This window comes from Phoca vitulina, unplaced genomic scaffold (genome assembly GCF_004348235.1).
Source record: "Phoca vitulina isolate PV1807 unplaced genomic scaffold, GSC_HSeal_1.0 scaffold6, whole genome shotgun sequence".
Taxonomy (NCBI): domain Eukaryota; kingdom Metazoa; phylum Chordata; class Mammalia; order Carnivora; family Phocidae; genus Phoca; species Phoca vitulina.
The window spans coordinates 30,897,328-30,911,818 of NW_022589709.1; the positions used below are offsets into that span (position 1 = coordinate 30,897,328).

At 36.6% G+C, this 14,491-nt stretch overlaps 1 protein-coding gene across 1 annotated transcript in view; it reads right to left on the reverse strand.

The window, feature by feature from the left end:
• Window positions 1–4,776: 4,776 nt before the first annotated feature.
• The window catches only part of FAM174A (family with sequence similarity 174 member A), a 191,957-nt gene continuing 182,242 nt past the window's right edge, over window positions 4,777–14,491 (reverse strand). Inside the window, exon 7 of the transcript XR_004299365.1 lies at window positions 4,777–5,398. The gene's annotated coding sequence lies outside the window, so the exon portion shown is untranslated. The remainder of the gene's footprint in view (window positions 5,399–14,491) is intronic.

Consider the following 14,491-nt stretch of genomic DNA (forward strand, 5'->3'; position numbering starts at 1 on the left):
TCCTCTCCTTTATAAAATGATTCTCCACAACAACCAGAACTCATTTAACTCCCATTATCTTACAGAAGAATATTATTTTAGCACCATCTTTGCTCTAGTACTGTATCTTGGCTAAACAACACATATTTAATTTAAAAACATTTAAAAGAACAAAAGTACGTCTTAGATTTCTTTGTTCTTTATGGTGAAAATAACTAGTCTCTCTGAAATTCTCTCTATTCAGACAATTATTGGTGTCTAATAGACCATATTCATTTTAATAATAAGGAATAGAAGATTAATTTCCAGGATCTTGTGGCCACTATTTTGCAATAACAGTGGGAAGTCATTTAAGGATTTTAATCAGGATAGTGAAGTTAAGAATAAATCAAAGAGAGCCAAACCCAGGGAGCATGAGCCAAGTTTAGAGCATCTAGAAATCCACCTGATAGTGACAGTGGCTTGAACTAGGGGATTGGTAGTAGGAATTGAGAGGCATAATGGATCTGAAAAATAAATTAGAGATAGATTCAATGGGAATTTGAAACTGATTAAGCGGAGTAAAGAGAGAAGGCAGGTGGAGGAATCAATACCCTCAGTGTTGAGCCGTAGTAAGTTTTTCATAGAAAAACTAGAAGAAAACTGATTTGGAGCAAGAAACAATGATTTAAATTTTGAAGTTATTGAACACTAGGGTGTCTAAGAGTCATTCAAGTGGGAGTATTTAGTAGGTAGCTATATATAAGGATCTAGAGCTCAGGAGAAGGATCTGTGTTAAAGATACAAATTAGGAAATCAATACATATGGTGTTGCATGAAGCCTTGGGAAATAATGAAAGATCCAAATAAATAGAAAGCATCTAATTGGAGGAAAGAGGATCACTTGCAATAAAAACTCAAGGAACATTCTCATACAAGTGTAAAAACAGAAAGAAGAATTGCCAAAGGTTATTGAGGAGCAAAAGGCAGGCAAAACATTCTAGAGGAAGGAATATTTTAAAAAGTTGGGAAAGAAACATCAGAAGCTCCTACAAGGTATGCCAGCACCTGTGGGGACCTGAACAGTGGAGATAAAAGTGAATTATGGAAGGTTTGGGAACAGTGAAAGTCCCACCTCTTTTGTGGAATTTGACTGTAAGTGCAGAGAGAGAGAAAATTGCCAAGAGAGCAGAAAAGTTGGCACACCATTTGTTCTTTTGCATTAGAAAATTAGGACATCTCACCTGGCAGTAGAAATGGAAAAGCTAAAGAGCAAGGGTGGGGTGGTAATATTCTTGTGATAATGTTCCTTGATTCACATTCTAAGTCTGGGTAATGCTATGTTACCTGCCCTTTGGGACATTCATTATATATATATATATGATGGCCTTTAATACAGCCTTTCCTAATTTTGTGTCAAATCTGTTTGATTTTATGATTTTTGGTATTTCCCCAAACCAATTTGATCAAGGAGCATGTTTTCTTATACAATACTTGTTAATTGCCTAAAGAAATAGAATTCCTTAGGAACTTTGTGTTAACATAGGGTTCCTGAGGGAAGGAAAGTAATAAGATTCTGTGTTCAAATGGAGGGATTCATCTTAGCAGTGGGATAAACTCTCCTAGTGTGACAGAATGAAAGAAGAAAAACTGTGGATACTGCCAGGTTTATAAGCTTGATGACAATAACAAACTGCACTACCTACATAGAAATCCACACACAAATAGGTGCATAAGCATATACAAAACATATTTGAACTTATAAACACTAACACTTAAACACATATAAAGTCAAAACATGGAGATACTACTGATGTCCAGATATTGTAGAGAAGAGTTTTGAAACAATTGCTGACAGCAATGTCAGAGAAAGTAGAGTAAGGTTTCTGGGCATTACTGGGACCTAGGTAATGTAGAGATGATAATTTATACTACAATCATCTACCACTAATCTAGTGCAATTCCTTTAACAGCTTTAGATAGGTTAGTTGGGACTGATGCAGGATTAAGCTTTCCCAGGTACTATGATGGAGAAAATACGGTAAAATAATTGAAAATTTTGGGAAAATACAGGTTGAATATAACAATAGAAATATAATTCTACTAATAATTATGACGATAGAAGACCACCTGAAGATCTTGGACCCTAACTCAGATAACCTGGCTCCAGATTTTGTGCAGTAGAAAGAGCTAGTCAGACAGAGGAGAAAGATAAAAGATCAGGATGTTTTGTTGGTATCAAATATCAGGTCTAACCAATGACTACTGAGCAAGAAAGATAGAAAGAGAGAAAACTGTATAAAGTCATGCAATAGTTGAATTTACAATTTCAGAGATGAAGTTGAGGTGAGAAGATCTTTGGCCTTAGATACTGATTGGATCTGCCATGTGGCTACTGAAGTTACCTACTATAATGTTAGAAAAAGAAGTAGCAAGGAAGATGGAGAGTCTTCAAGAATCTTCTAGAGCCTTCAAGAATTGTGGTTGCTGGTGGCAAGGCAAGGTAGTGAATATGTAGAAGATTGTATAGTGTAATAGCATAAGCTAGACATTATTTAAAAATAGCTCTTTTGAGAGTCACGTTACCAAACTGACAGATGTAGGAGACCCTAGCCTCCATCTTCCAAGAAAGATCAACAATTAAACAGCTATCTATGAATAAAATCAGCTTTGGGAGAGCTCTGAAGTCCACTTAAGAAATTTCAGAAATGCAGTGGAACAAAAATCTGAGAATAGCTGCACAAGAAGAGAAGAAAGACAGCTTCATCTTGCAGCATCGTCTTATTCTCCAAGCTGGCATTGCTCAGTGCCAAGAGGGCACTTCCTAGATAGAATGAGTTCTCCTTGTGAAGAAAGAAAGAACAGGTGAGCTACCATCTTCTCCAGCCTTTTGGGACATCATACAAAGGTCCCACTTGGTTTCACTCCACCCAGATCAGCTAAGCTAAGACCTATAAAAACATCTAAAAATAAGAAAGAAAAGGAGGGGCTACCAATAGCAGCTCTGTAGTGGGAGTGGGTGAGGTTCACAGTGACCTGTTCTATAGATAAACCCAGAAACTTTTGTCACTGAAAAAAGAACCAAAGGCCAGAAGAGCTGCTGAAGACGCCCTGAAGATTTCGTCAGCTTTTGCTCCGCAGATATTCACATTTGCTGACACCAGTCCCTTACTTCCTCTTATTTGTTCCCACTGGAGCCCAGGAACCACACCGGAAGCTAGCTCAGACCCTGTGACGGCAAGAATGCAAGAAGCCAACCTAGAACCCTGTGGTTTTCCCCCCACTTGCCAAAGTGCACTCCAGCTGTGCACTTACATGCAGCCACAGGAGAACAGGCAGTTCTCAGCTGCTTGCGGGCTCAGATCAGGCCCTGCCTGTCTTCTGTCACTGGCCTATACCACCACAGTACCCTGTAGCTACCCAGCCCCAGCTGTGCATCTCCACGCCCCCAGCCCTACCCTGTCACTGGCCTCCACTGAAGTGTCCATACCTGAAGGGCAGGGGGATTATCCAGCCATGACAAAGCCACAGCAAAGCAACCCCAAGAGAAAACAACTAAGCTGAAGGCATCATACTTCCTGACTTCCAACTATACTACAGAACTATAGTGATCAAAACAATATAATACTGCCATAAAAATAGACACACAGGCCAGTGGAACAGAGGGCCCAGAAGTAAGCCTGCTCATATATGGCCAACTAATATTTGACCAGGAGCCAAATATACTCAATAGGGAAAGAACAGTCTCTTCAATAAATGGTGGTGGGAAAACTGGATAACAACATAAAAAAGAATGAAACTGGACCCCTATCTTACAACACTCACAAGAATTAACTCAGAAGAGATTAAAGACTTAAACATAAAATCTGAAATCGTAATACTTCTGGAAGAAAACATAGGGGAAAAGCTCCCTGATATTGGTCTTGGCAGCAATTTTTGGGGATATGATACTAAAAGCACAAGCAACAAAAGCAAAAATTAATATGTGGGACTACATCAAACTAAAAATTTTCTGCACAGCAAAAGAAACCATCAATAAAATTAAAAGGCAACCTAAGGAATGGGAAAAAATGTTTGCAAGTCATATATCTGATAAGGGGTTAATATCTAACATGTATAAAGAACTCATATAACTCAACAGAAAAAGAGAGAGAGAGACCAAACCATCCAATTAAATAATGAAGAGAGGAACAGAGCAGACCTCATTCCAAAGGAAAGATACAAATGGTCAACAGATACATGAAAAGGTGCTCCATATCACTAATCAGGGAAATGCAAGTCAAAACCACAATGGGATTATCACCTCACACCTGGTAAAATGGCTACCATAAAAAAAAGACAAGATATAAGCGTTGGTGAGGATTTAGAGAAAAGGCAACACTTGTGCACTGGTGGTAGTGGGAATGTAAACTGATGCAGCCACTATAGAAAACAGAATGGAAGTTCCTCAAGAAATTAAAAATAGAACTACCATATGATCCAGCAATCCCACTTCTGGGTATATATCTGAAAAAAAAACGACTACAGGATCTCAAAGTGATATCTGCATTCTCATGTTCACTGAAGCATTATTCACAACAGCCAAGACATGGAAACAACTTAAGTGTCCACCAAGAAACAAATGGATACAAAAGATGTGGTATGTATATATACAGTGGAATATTATTCAGCCATGAGAAAGAAGGAAATCCTGCCATTTGTGACAACATGGATGAAACTTGAGGGCATTATGCTGAGTGACATAAGTCAGACAAAAATAAGTAAATATTGTCTGATTTCACTTCTATGTAGAATCTAAAAAAGTTGAACTCATGGAAACACAGAGTAGAGTGGTGGTTACTAGTGGCTGGTGGTTACGGAAATGAAGTATTGGTCAAAGAGTGCAAAGTTCCAGTTATAAGATGAATAAGGTCTGAAGACCTAAAGCACAATACAGTGATTATAGTTACTAATACTATATTATATCCTGGAAAGTCAGTAAAAGAGTACATCTTAACTGTTCTCACCACCACAAAGAAATGGTAACTTTATGGCATGATGAAGGTGTTAGTTAACACTGTGGTATAATCATCTTGCAATGTAAGGGTTGATTGATTCAGCATGTGCACCTTAAACTTATATAATGTCATGTGTAATTCCATCTCAATAAGCTGGTAAAAATAAGAGGAAAAAACAGCTTTGGGGGTAAAACAATACGTGCATGTTAGTAAAAATTCAAACAATGAAGAAAATTACAGAGGAAAAGAAAGAAACTTAATTGTGCTGAGATTTGCACCACTAATATGCTTACATAATCTTTTCCAGTATGTCTACAACCACAGAAGCAAGGTATTTCCATGAGAATGGAGGAATTCTTACCTGAAAGTAGAAAATGAGGAGAATGTCAAATCCTTGTACCAACACTGAGGAAGGTGGGGTGTGGGATGTTGCAGTCCTCCATCTGGAAGGGAAAATGATGATTTAAGGGTAGACCCATTGTCAGTTAAAGGAAACAAGTGAAGATAACTTTCTTTGATTAGACGGTGATTGTGATTATATGAGTGTTAATCATAGAATGTAGATTTCAGAAATCACAGAGTATTTGGAACCCAGAAGGCTGAAAAATGATGTGCCATGCTAAAGGGAGTACAAAATTGTGTCTGCTGAGATGAGAGGAGACAGATGATCAGGAAGATTCCATCTTGGATGTCAGTCAAGGAATTGAGGCCGGGGAGATGTAGCTCCTGCAAAGCCAGTAAGAAATTCACTTTATTGACCTCTTCACACGCTGGTGGACACATAAGCCTCTCAGGGATCAGCCGATGGGAGGAACTCATTCTTTCTCTCATTCATTTAAAATTAGACTTTGAGGGGCGCCTGGGTGGCTCAGTCGGTTAGGCGTTTGCCTTTAGCTCAGGTCATGATCTCAGGGTCCTGGGATCAAGCCCCGCGTCAGGCTCCCTGCTCCGGGGAGCCTGCTTCTCCCTCCGCATCTGCCTGCCACCCTACCTACTTGTGCTCTCTTTCTATCTCTCTGTCAAATAAATAAATAAAATCTTCAAAAAAAAAATTAGGCTTTGAGCAGCCACCATGTGCCTGGAACCATGTGAGTCTCTAGGGTATAAACTGATGAACAAGAAACTCATAGTCTGGTGCCCTCAGAGAGAACAGAATGGCAAAATAGCATATGTTTATAAATGCCATTAAAAGCCTGAAAGTGGACAAACATGAAGCAGTCTGTTCCCTATTAGACTATTATTAGGACAGCTGTCCAGTGAAGCAGGAACCCAGAGAAGGAGCAATGTACTGCAACCACAGTTTTCATATAGAGGAATTAAAATTCCAAATCTCCAAACCGATTGAAAGTCACCGTTTACATAGACATTAGCATTTTTTATAGCCTCTCACATATTTTATCATCAGAGAATTAGCATAAACACCCAGGGGTGCACATATTTTCAAAATATTGAGAAAGGGGGGTGCCTTGGTGGCTCAGATGGTTGGGCATCTGTCTTTGGCTCGGGTCGTGGTCCTGGGGTCCTGGGATTGAGCCCCACATCGGGCTCCTGGCTGGGTGGGGAGCCTGCTTCTCCCTCTCCCTCTACAGCTCCCCCTGCTTATGCTCTCTCTCTCTCTGTATCTCTGTGTTTCAAATGAATAAATAAAATCTTAAAAAATATTGAGAAAGGGAAGATACCAAGAAACACATATTATACCCTTGAATCTTCTAATATGATTACTAAATAGAATTTAATATACAAAATTCCTTTAATGTAACATGTCTCCACATAATGTCAGCATATGTAAAAAAAAGAGTCACTGGCTTTTTAAAATATGATTTATTTTATAAAGACACAAAGCATGACTTTGCAAAACTATAGCAATCCACCATAGCCGACACCAACAGAAATATCGCTGTATGTATACAGAGAAGTTGCTCGTGTGTTTCAATACATGTGTTCTGGGATGGAAAACCCTAAAAACCATCCAGAGAGAATTTCTCTTTATCAGATACTGTCTTATTTCTGGAAGTTTCCCTTCTTTTAAAGATAAAATTATAATACTCTCTCAATAAAGAATATCCGATTATTTTATACATTTACGGTCTCTCTTACTAATTTATTCTAAATATTTATAAACTAGCCTTTCGGACTGAAGATAGAGATTCTTCACTTTTACCAACATGAGTCATAACATGAGCTAGATCCATAGGCAGGTTTTTTGTTGTTTGTTTTTTTTCATTTTTAGGAGCTGATGGACTGTGGTTGAAAGATAGTTATTCCTAGACTAAGAGAATGTGATATGCTTGTCAGTGAGGTGGATAAAAAGTTTCTCCGGGACAGCTCTATTATAAGAGGTTACTTCCAAGCTTTAGTAACATTTCTCTGAGAACAGGTACCACGGGGAGACCGAGGATTTGCAGATGGAGAATGGCAGTCACATTTTAGCATCACAGAGTGAGGGCATTGTTCACCCGTGTGGGCACTGCCCCTGTGGCATAAACTAACATGTGGCCCCCATGAAAGGATATCACCTCGCTCACCTAAGGCTGTATAAACTAGAAACACACCAACATACTCTCCAGATCGAAATGAGAGCAAAACGGTAAGGGAGCTGTTTTTTTGTTTTTGTCCACTTTTTTTTTTTGTTTTGTTTTGCCCACTTTCAGGCTTTTAATGGCATTTCTAAACATTTTCTTTTTGTTTTAATTAATTCCTGATTACCACTGGCTTGGAAGCTTGTTTTTAGATAATTTCTTTAGGATCAAACGGGAAATTTCTCTGGGATAGGAGCTGATCTGGAATAACCTACCTGACTGTTTTCACCTGGGGGAGGTAATGCATACGAGGAATAAGCCATTGTTTTAAGGACCTTTGCTCGGCAAAGAGGCTTATTCTAATACACTTGTACATCCTCAAAGAAATACATTTATTCAGAAAACAAAAGTGTGATTTGGATATAACAATTCCTATAGAACAGAAATTCTGGGAATAAGTCTAGCCAAGGCGAAGAAGGAGGCCTTACTTGAAACACCCTTTCAGTCCTTCTCCATAAACACTTAATTCTCCAAATAATTATATCATATACTTCTGAAAAATATATTTTTATCATTCATGTAGTTAGGATATCAGTAGTTCTCTTGAATATTTTCTGAATAGTTGTGCAGAAGATTATGGCATAGAATGCCTTAATTACAGGATTATGTAAAGGAATGTTTTAGACCCTGCTTAAAAGTACTAACATCATATATGAAATTTTCCCATCTGTGAGATTTCCTGGATGCAGTAAAATTCCCTTTCCCAGAAGTTCTGTTGATGATTAACTTCCCTGCAGCCTTCAACAAGGAAGTAGATATCTACGATCCACTTAACATTTCAAATTAATTAAAATTTTAAAAGCTGGCTAATTTCTGGAGTGTACGCTTATTGTTTATGGAGCAAAAGATGCAAACTCTACTTTGCTAAAATGGTTCTGTTTGTATTATTCATCTTTGTGGTTCATTAACCCCATTTTTCATGTCAGCATCACACTTCCTTTCTTGCTATTATACGCCCACTGTCTGAATGGTCAGAGTGAAGAAGAGAGTGCAAGGCAGTGGGCCAAGCTTTAGAAAATGACTTCATCTTCTACTTATCCAATTCTTCTGAAGCAGGGAAGCATCCAGATGGTCATCAATAATAAACACAGCCATTACCTCCCCTAACAGAGCCTAATGCTGTATTAGCTGAATCGGAAGCAAATTTCCCTCATAGCCCAACTGTACGTTTTTCTTGGAACCTACCAGCTTTGGCATTTTTCTTTAAGAATACTTTTGGTTGGCTGGTCACAGAACATTGAAATCATAAAAATCTGAAGCTATATAATATTAAAAGAATATTGACTGCTTAAGAAAATCCATGTGTAAAACGTTACCCCTAGAAGGTCAAATTAGTTACACCCCGATTGCTTTCTACTCTCAGGAAATGACATTATTTTACCTCTTAGACTTCATTGCAAAAAAAAAAAAGGCTAATAAAATACTCAAAGGCATAAAAATTGGGGGGGGATGTAGTGAAAATAAATTCTTCCTTTCACTTACTACATAAATAATAATGATACTAATACGTATGAAACATCCATTATGTATCAAGAACAGGGTTAAGTTCTTAGGTAGATTATATTTAAATCCTTCTTCCTGGCTAGTGAGTCAGGCACAGTTATAAGTAAGGAAAATGAGACTCAGAGAATTTAAGGAACTTGTCCAAGGTCACACAGCTAGTAAGGGGCAAAGGCAGGATTAAGTCTAATGCCAGGCTGCACTCAACCAGTATACCATAACCTTTCTCAGAGTCTTAATGGAGAATGACCCTTCTCTTGGCACAAATATAATCAGAAACTTGAACTATAATTAAACATAAAAATCAAACAGATATATATTCAGGAATAGATGGCAATTCATTTTCTTTTTCTATTTTTTCAGTATAAGAAAGGAGTTTGTATTGAAAGAGGACTAATATTTTACTTGAAAGATTTAATTGCATAGGCCATTGAAACTGTAGACAATATATTAAGGAGAAAATTTTACTGTAGTTTTTGGAGAAAACGAAAGTGTCAGGTAAGTATATATTCAGGTATGATTTCCAGCTATACAGTTCTATTTTGTTTTTGAAGTAATGAAAATCAAATACGATCAGCAATAGTCATTCCACTGTGGAAAACTCACCTTTAGAATGGAGGAATTTGTGTATTGCTTATGCTGATTTAAGAGTCACAAAGAAAAGGAATCCCCATGGCGTCTGATCTAATCTTGACACACAGTATCTACGAGATCTATTGTCAGTTACAGCTCAAAGCAGCTGCCTCGGGAAGAAAAACTGCTTTGATAACTCATTGTGTCAAAGAAAAAAATTTCACTGTGTGAAATATTGATTAAAACTTTAAAATAAAATTGGTACTTGCTTAAAGAACCGTGTAAAGGTAACAAAGAGAGTAACAAAGAAAGTCCGAAGGGTGCTTTTAGGATTGTTTTCAAAAAGATTGATCTTTAATAAAATCTTGTGAAAAAAAATGTATATTACCTTTTAATACCTTCATCAATATAATTTTCCACTAACAATGACAATATGCTTTCTTCACGTTGCTGTTATTACTTTATATTTTAAGGTCAAAGGGCATTCATTCTGCTTTTCAGTTAATAATAATAAAGGCATTTCAGCCCTAGCCTTCAGACTATTACTCCTCAAGGTACAGACAAGTCAAGGAAAAGTCAGTAGTACAAATAGATATTTTGTTATCAAAGAATACCTATGAGTCTGTCTAGGCTTTTCAATTTTATAACCTATTTATAAAACATATAAAGCTATCATAATTTTTTAGAGAGTTTCTATTCTATACAGGGAGGTAGAACACTTATAATGTTGTAAGAATAGAAACAGCACAGACAGATTGAGACAATTAGGGCCCCATGTTGACTCTTTTATTAAAGGTATCTTGAGACATGTTTAAAGCATGGAAGAGTTACCCTGGACAAATTTTATCATTTGGGGGAAAATGAGGGTATAGTGGGAAAAGGCAAGAAATTGGATTGAAACAGGGAGGATCTAGTTGAATCTCAGGTAAATTACTGTCAGCTCCTCAGAGCAAGGGAAAAGAAAAGATGTGTTATGTCAAGCTGCCTGCCTCGTCTGTTTCCTTCCAGTGACTTCTCACTCGATCCACCTACGTTTGCGCCCACTCTGATGGCTGCTCTGAAAAAGATAGGTCTAAAAATGTGGCGCTTATTTTTTGATGAAGGGAAGATTTCCAATGAAGCATTAAAGTGCAGAAAGTTTGAGGAGATGCATAATATTTTGAGAGGAAATGCAATGAGATGAAGCAAATAAACTGGGTATGGTGCCCAGAAAACAGTAAACAGTCAAGAAATATCAGTTGATCTAGTGTAGAGATCACTGGGAATCCTGAAACATGGCCTAGGTCCTGAGCCCTTGCTCCTTCTGGGACACTTACCTCAGCGTGAGACTGTGCGTGCACCCTGTTTCTCCACTGGTAAAATAAAAAGCGAGGAGCAGACTTCATTCCTCACTTTAGAGGTATTTTTAAGACTCTTGCAATATTAATTATAGACTTTTGAGAAGGGAAGTGTTTCTCGGGCATTCTAGATGTGGCAAAGGCAAAATGTTAAGTTCCAGGCTGAGCGGTCAGAAACCCAGTGAGAAAGGCACCTGGACTGAGATTCAAATCCTGGGTTCAAATCCTATGCCTACCACTAGCTCTATGCTATTGGGCAAACTATTTAGACTCTGGACCTCAGGTTCTTCTCCATAAAAGAGGGTCCTGGGATCGAGCCCCGCATCGGGCTCCCTGCTCGGCGGGAAGCCTGCTTCTCCCTCTCCCACTCCCCCTGCTTGCGTTTCCTCTCTCGTTGTGTCTCTCTCTGTCTAATAAATAAAATATTTAAAAAAAAATAAAATAAAATAAAGAGAACATCCCTTTAAAAAAAAAAAAAAGAGGGATATAACTGTCCCTCCATCACTGGGTCATTGAACAGATTAAGAGAGCACATCTAAGGTGCTTAGAATAGTGCTTGGAGCATAGTACATGCTCAAAACATTTTAGAAGCTGGTAAAAATGGCTCAAGTTTGTGATATTCTGAAATATTAAATGATTCTTTGATTTTAACCTGGTAAGTTTACAACCACAACTATTTTTCCATAAAACCACACAGTCCCAACTTGACTTTATCCTGAAGTAATGTTGCACTACTTGCAAAATAAAAATGAAGAAATGGTACGTTCAGTCCATTCCAGTGACTCCATTTTTCCTTGTTCTTTCCCACCCCTGTTGAAATGAATTTTCCTAAAATACCCAGAAAATTAAGAGAAAACTGTGAAGATTGTCCTTTGTTTGGCTTAGATCTTTTGCCTAAGTATTTCACATAACCATCTATAGAAGTATGGCTTTCTGCGGGGGGGAAATAACAAATATTCTCAAAACACTCCTCCTCTTTCTGACTTGGCCTATCAGACTATTAGTCCTCTTTGTCCCTCAAATCATTTTATACTGTAGAGCCAGGCAAATTCAATTATTTTCCTAATGTCGAACTCTGTGACTAACATTCACTCCTTTGGGGTTTGGTCAGAAACGTGAGACCTGCATGATGTAAAATATGAAATAGGGCATATTACTGACTGTGACCTTTATCATGCATGGTATCAATAAACAATTTAAACACAAACACTCAAGGAGAAGGTCAGGTTAAAGATAAAGAAGTTGGTCTCAAAGGAAAAGCTTTGAAGTGATATTTAATTGAATTGACTACTTTACCTAAAAAATTATGGAGCCTTTACCCCTCTCCCATAGGCCAATACATGTCCTATTCCTTCCAGTCCACAATTCTAGCTACAACACAATTTTGTTTACTTGTGCCTCTGAAATCATTTTGAACATGTTGCTAGATGACGGTAACTCCTGATGCATTAGGAAAAATACCTTTTTGGTTAAGATCATTAAGAGCAGGCAATATATGTAAATGCTTAATATCATTAATATTTCAACCTATAAATTTCTTTATTTTCAATATTTCTTAGAAATACTTAGAAGTATTCTCCCCCAACTTCTTTACTTGTACTTCACATCAGTTTGACTTCTTTACCTAGCTGACCTTTTTTTTTTGACCTAGGCTTTCCAAATTTAAGTGCTTACAGGAGCTAGGCAAATAAAACTAATGCCTAAAACAGGTATTTTATATACATATATAAATATATATATATATATGCTGTATATAATGTTATATATACAAATGCTATATATATAAATGCTATATTTATGTATATAAATACTAATGCCTAAAACAGGTATAAGATATATATATAGATATAGATACAGATATAGATACATTTAGATATATAGATATAGATGGATATATTTAAAATATATTTACATATATTGGTATGTATTAAAATATATTTTCAGGGAGCCATATAATGCAACACAGAATTAATATTATTCTTTATTATTATTATTATTTAAACAGTTTAAAATAAAAATAAAAACAGAAATCAGTCTCCAACCCCTCTCCTTCTGACAACCACCAGTCTGTTCTCTGTATCTACGAGCTTGGTTCTTGTTTCATTTTGCTTTACTTTAGATCCCACATATGAGAGAGATCATATAGTATTTGTCTTTCTCTGTCTGACTTATTTCACTTAGCATAATGCCCTCAAGGTCCATCATGTAGTTGCAAATGGCAAGATTTCATTCTTTATTATGGCTGAATAATGTTCCATTACATACATATATATTTTTACATATTATATGCATTCTTATATATTTATTTTATATACATGCAATTACATATTATATGTATTTTATATATTTCTTATTACATATTATTATATGAATTATATGCATGTATATATGTATTTCTTTATCCATTCAGTTTTCATTTATCAGTGGACACTCAAGTTGTTTCCATATCTTGGGTATTGTAAATAATGCTACAGTGAACATGGGGGTGGCATCTATCTTTTCTAGTTATTGTTTTGGTTTTCTTTGAATAAATACCCAGAAGTGGAATTGCTGGATTACATGGTATTTCTATTTTTAATTTTAAGGACCCTCCACACTGTTTGGCTGCACCAGTTTGCATTTCCAACAGTGCATGAAGGTTCTTTTTTCTCCACATACTCTCCGACACTTGTTATATCTCCTCTTTTTTGTAATGGTCATTCTAATAGTATGAAGTCATATCTCATTGTAGTTTTGACTTGTGTTTCCCAGATGATTAATGATATTGAACAAAAGTTTCAATTACCTGTTGGTCATGTGTATGTCCTCTTTGGAATGATGTCTATTCACATCTTCTGTCCATTTTTTAATCTTTTTTTTCCTATTGAGTTATGTGAGTTCTTCATATCTTTTAGGTATTAACTCCTTATCATATATATGATTTTTCAAATATTTTCTCCCATTCAGAATGTTGCCTTTTAATTTAGTTGGTGATTTCCTTTGCTGTGCAGAAGGTTTTCAGTATGATGTAGCCCCATTACTAATCTTTGCTTTTGTTGCTTTTGCTTTCAGATTAAAAAAAAAGAAAGAAAACATCATTAAGACCTATGTCAAGGAACTTACTGCCCATTTTCTACTCTAGAAATTTTATGGTTTCAGGTCATACATTCAAGTTTTTAACCCGTTCTGAGTTAATTTCTATGTGTGCTATAAGATAGTGGTCCATTTTCATTCCTTTGTATGCGGCTGTCCTGTTTTCCCAACACCTTGTATTAAAGACACTGTCCTTTTCCCATTGTATATTTTTGGCTCCTCGGTCATAAATTAATTGACCATATATGCATGGGTTTATTTCTAGACTCTCTATTCTATTCCATTGATCTATGTGTCTGTTTTTATGACAACACCATGTTTCAATTATTAGAGTTTTGCTATATAGATTTAAATCAGGTAGTGTGATGCCTCCAGTTTTGTTCTTCTTTCTCAAGATGGCTTTGGCTATGCAGGGTGTTTTGTGGTTCCATACAAATTTTAGGATTGTTTGTTCTATTTATGTGAAAAATGCCAT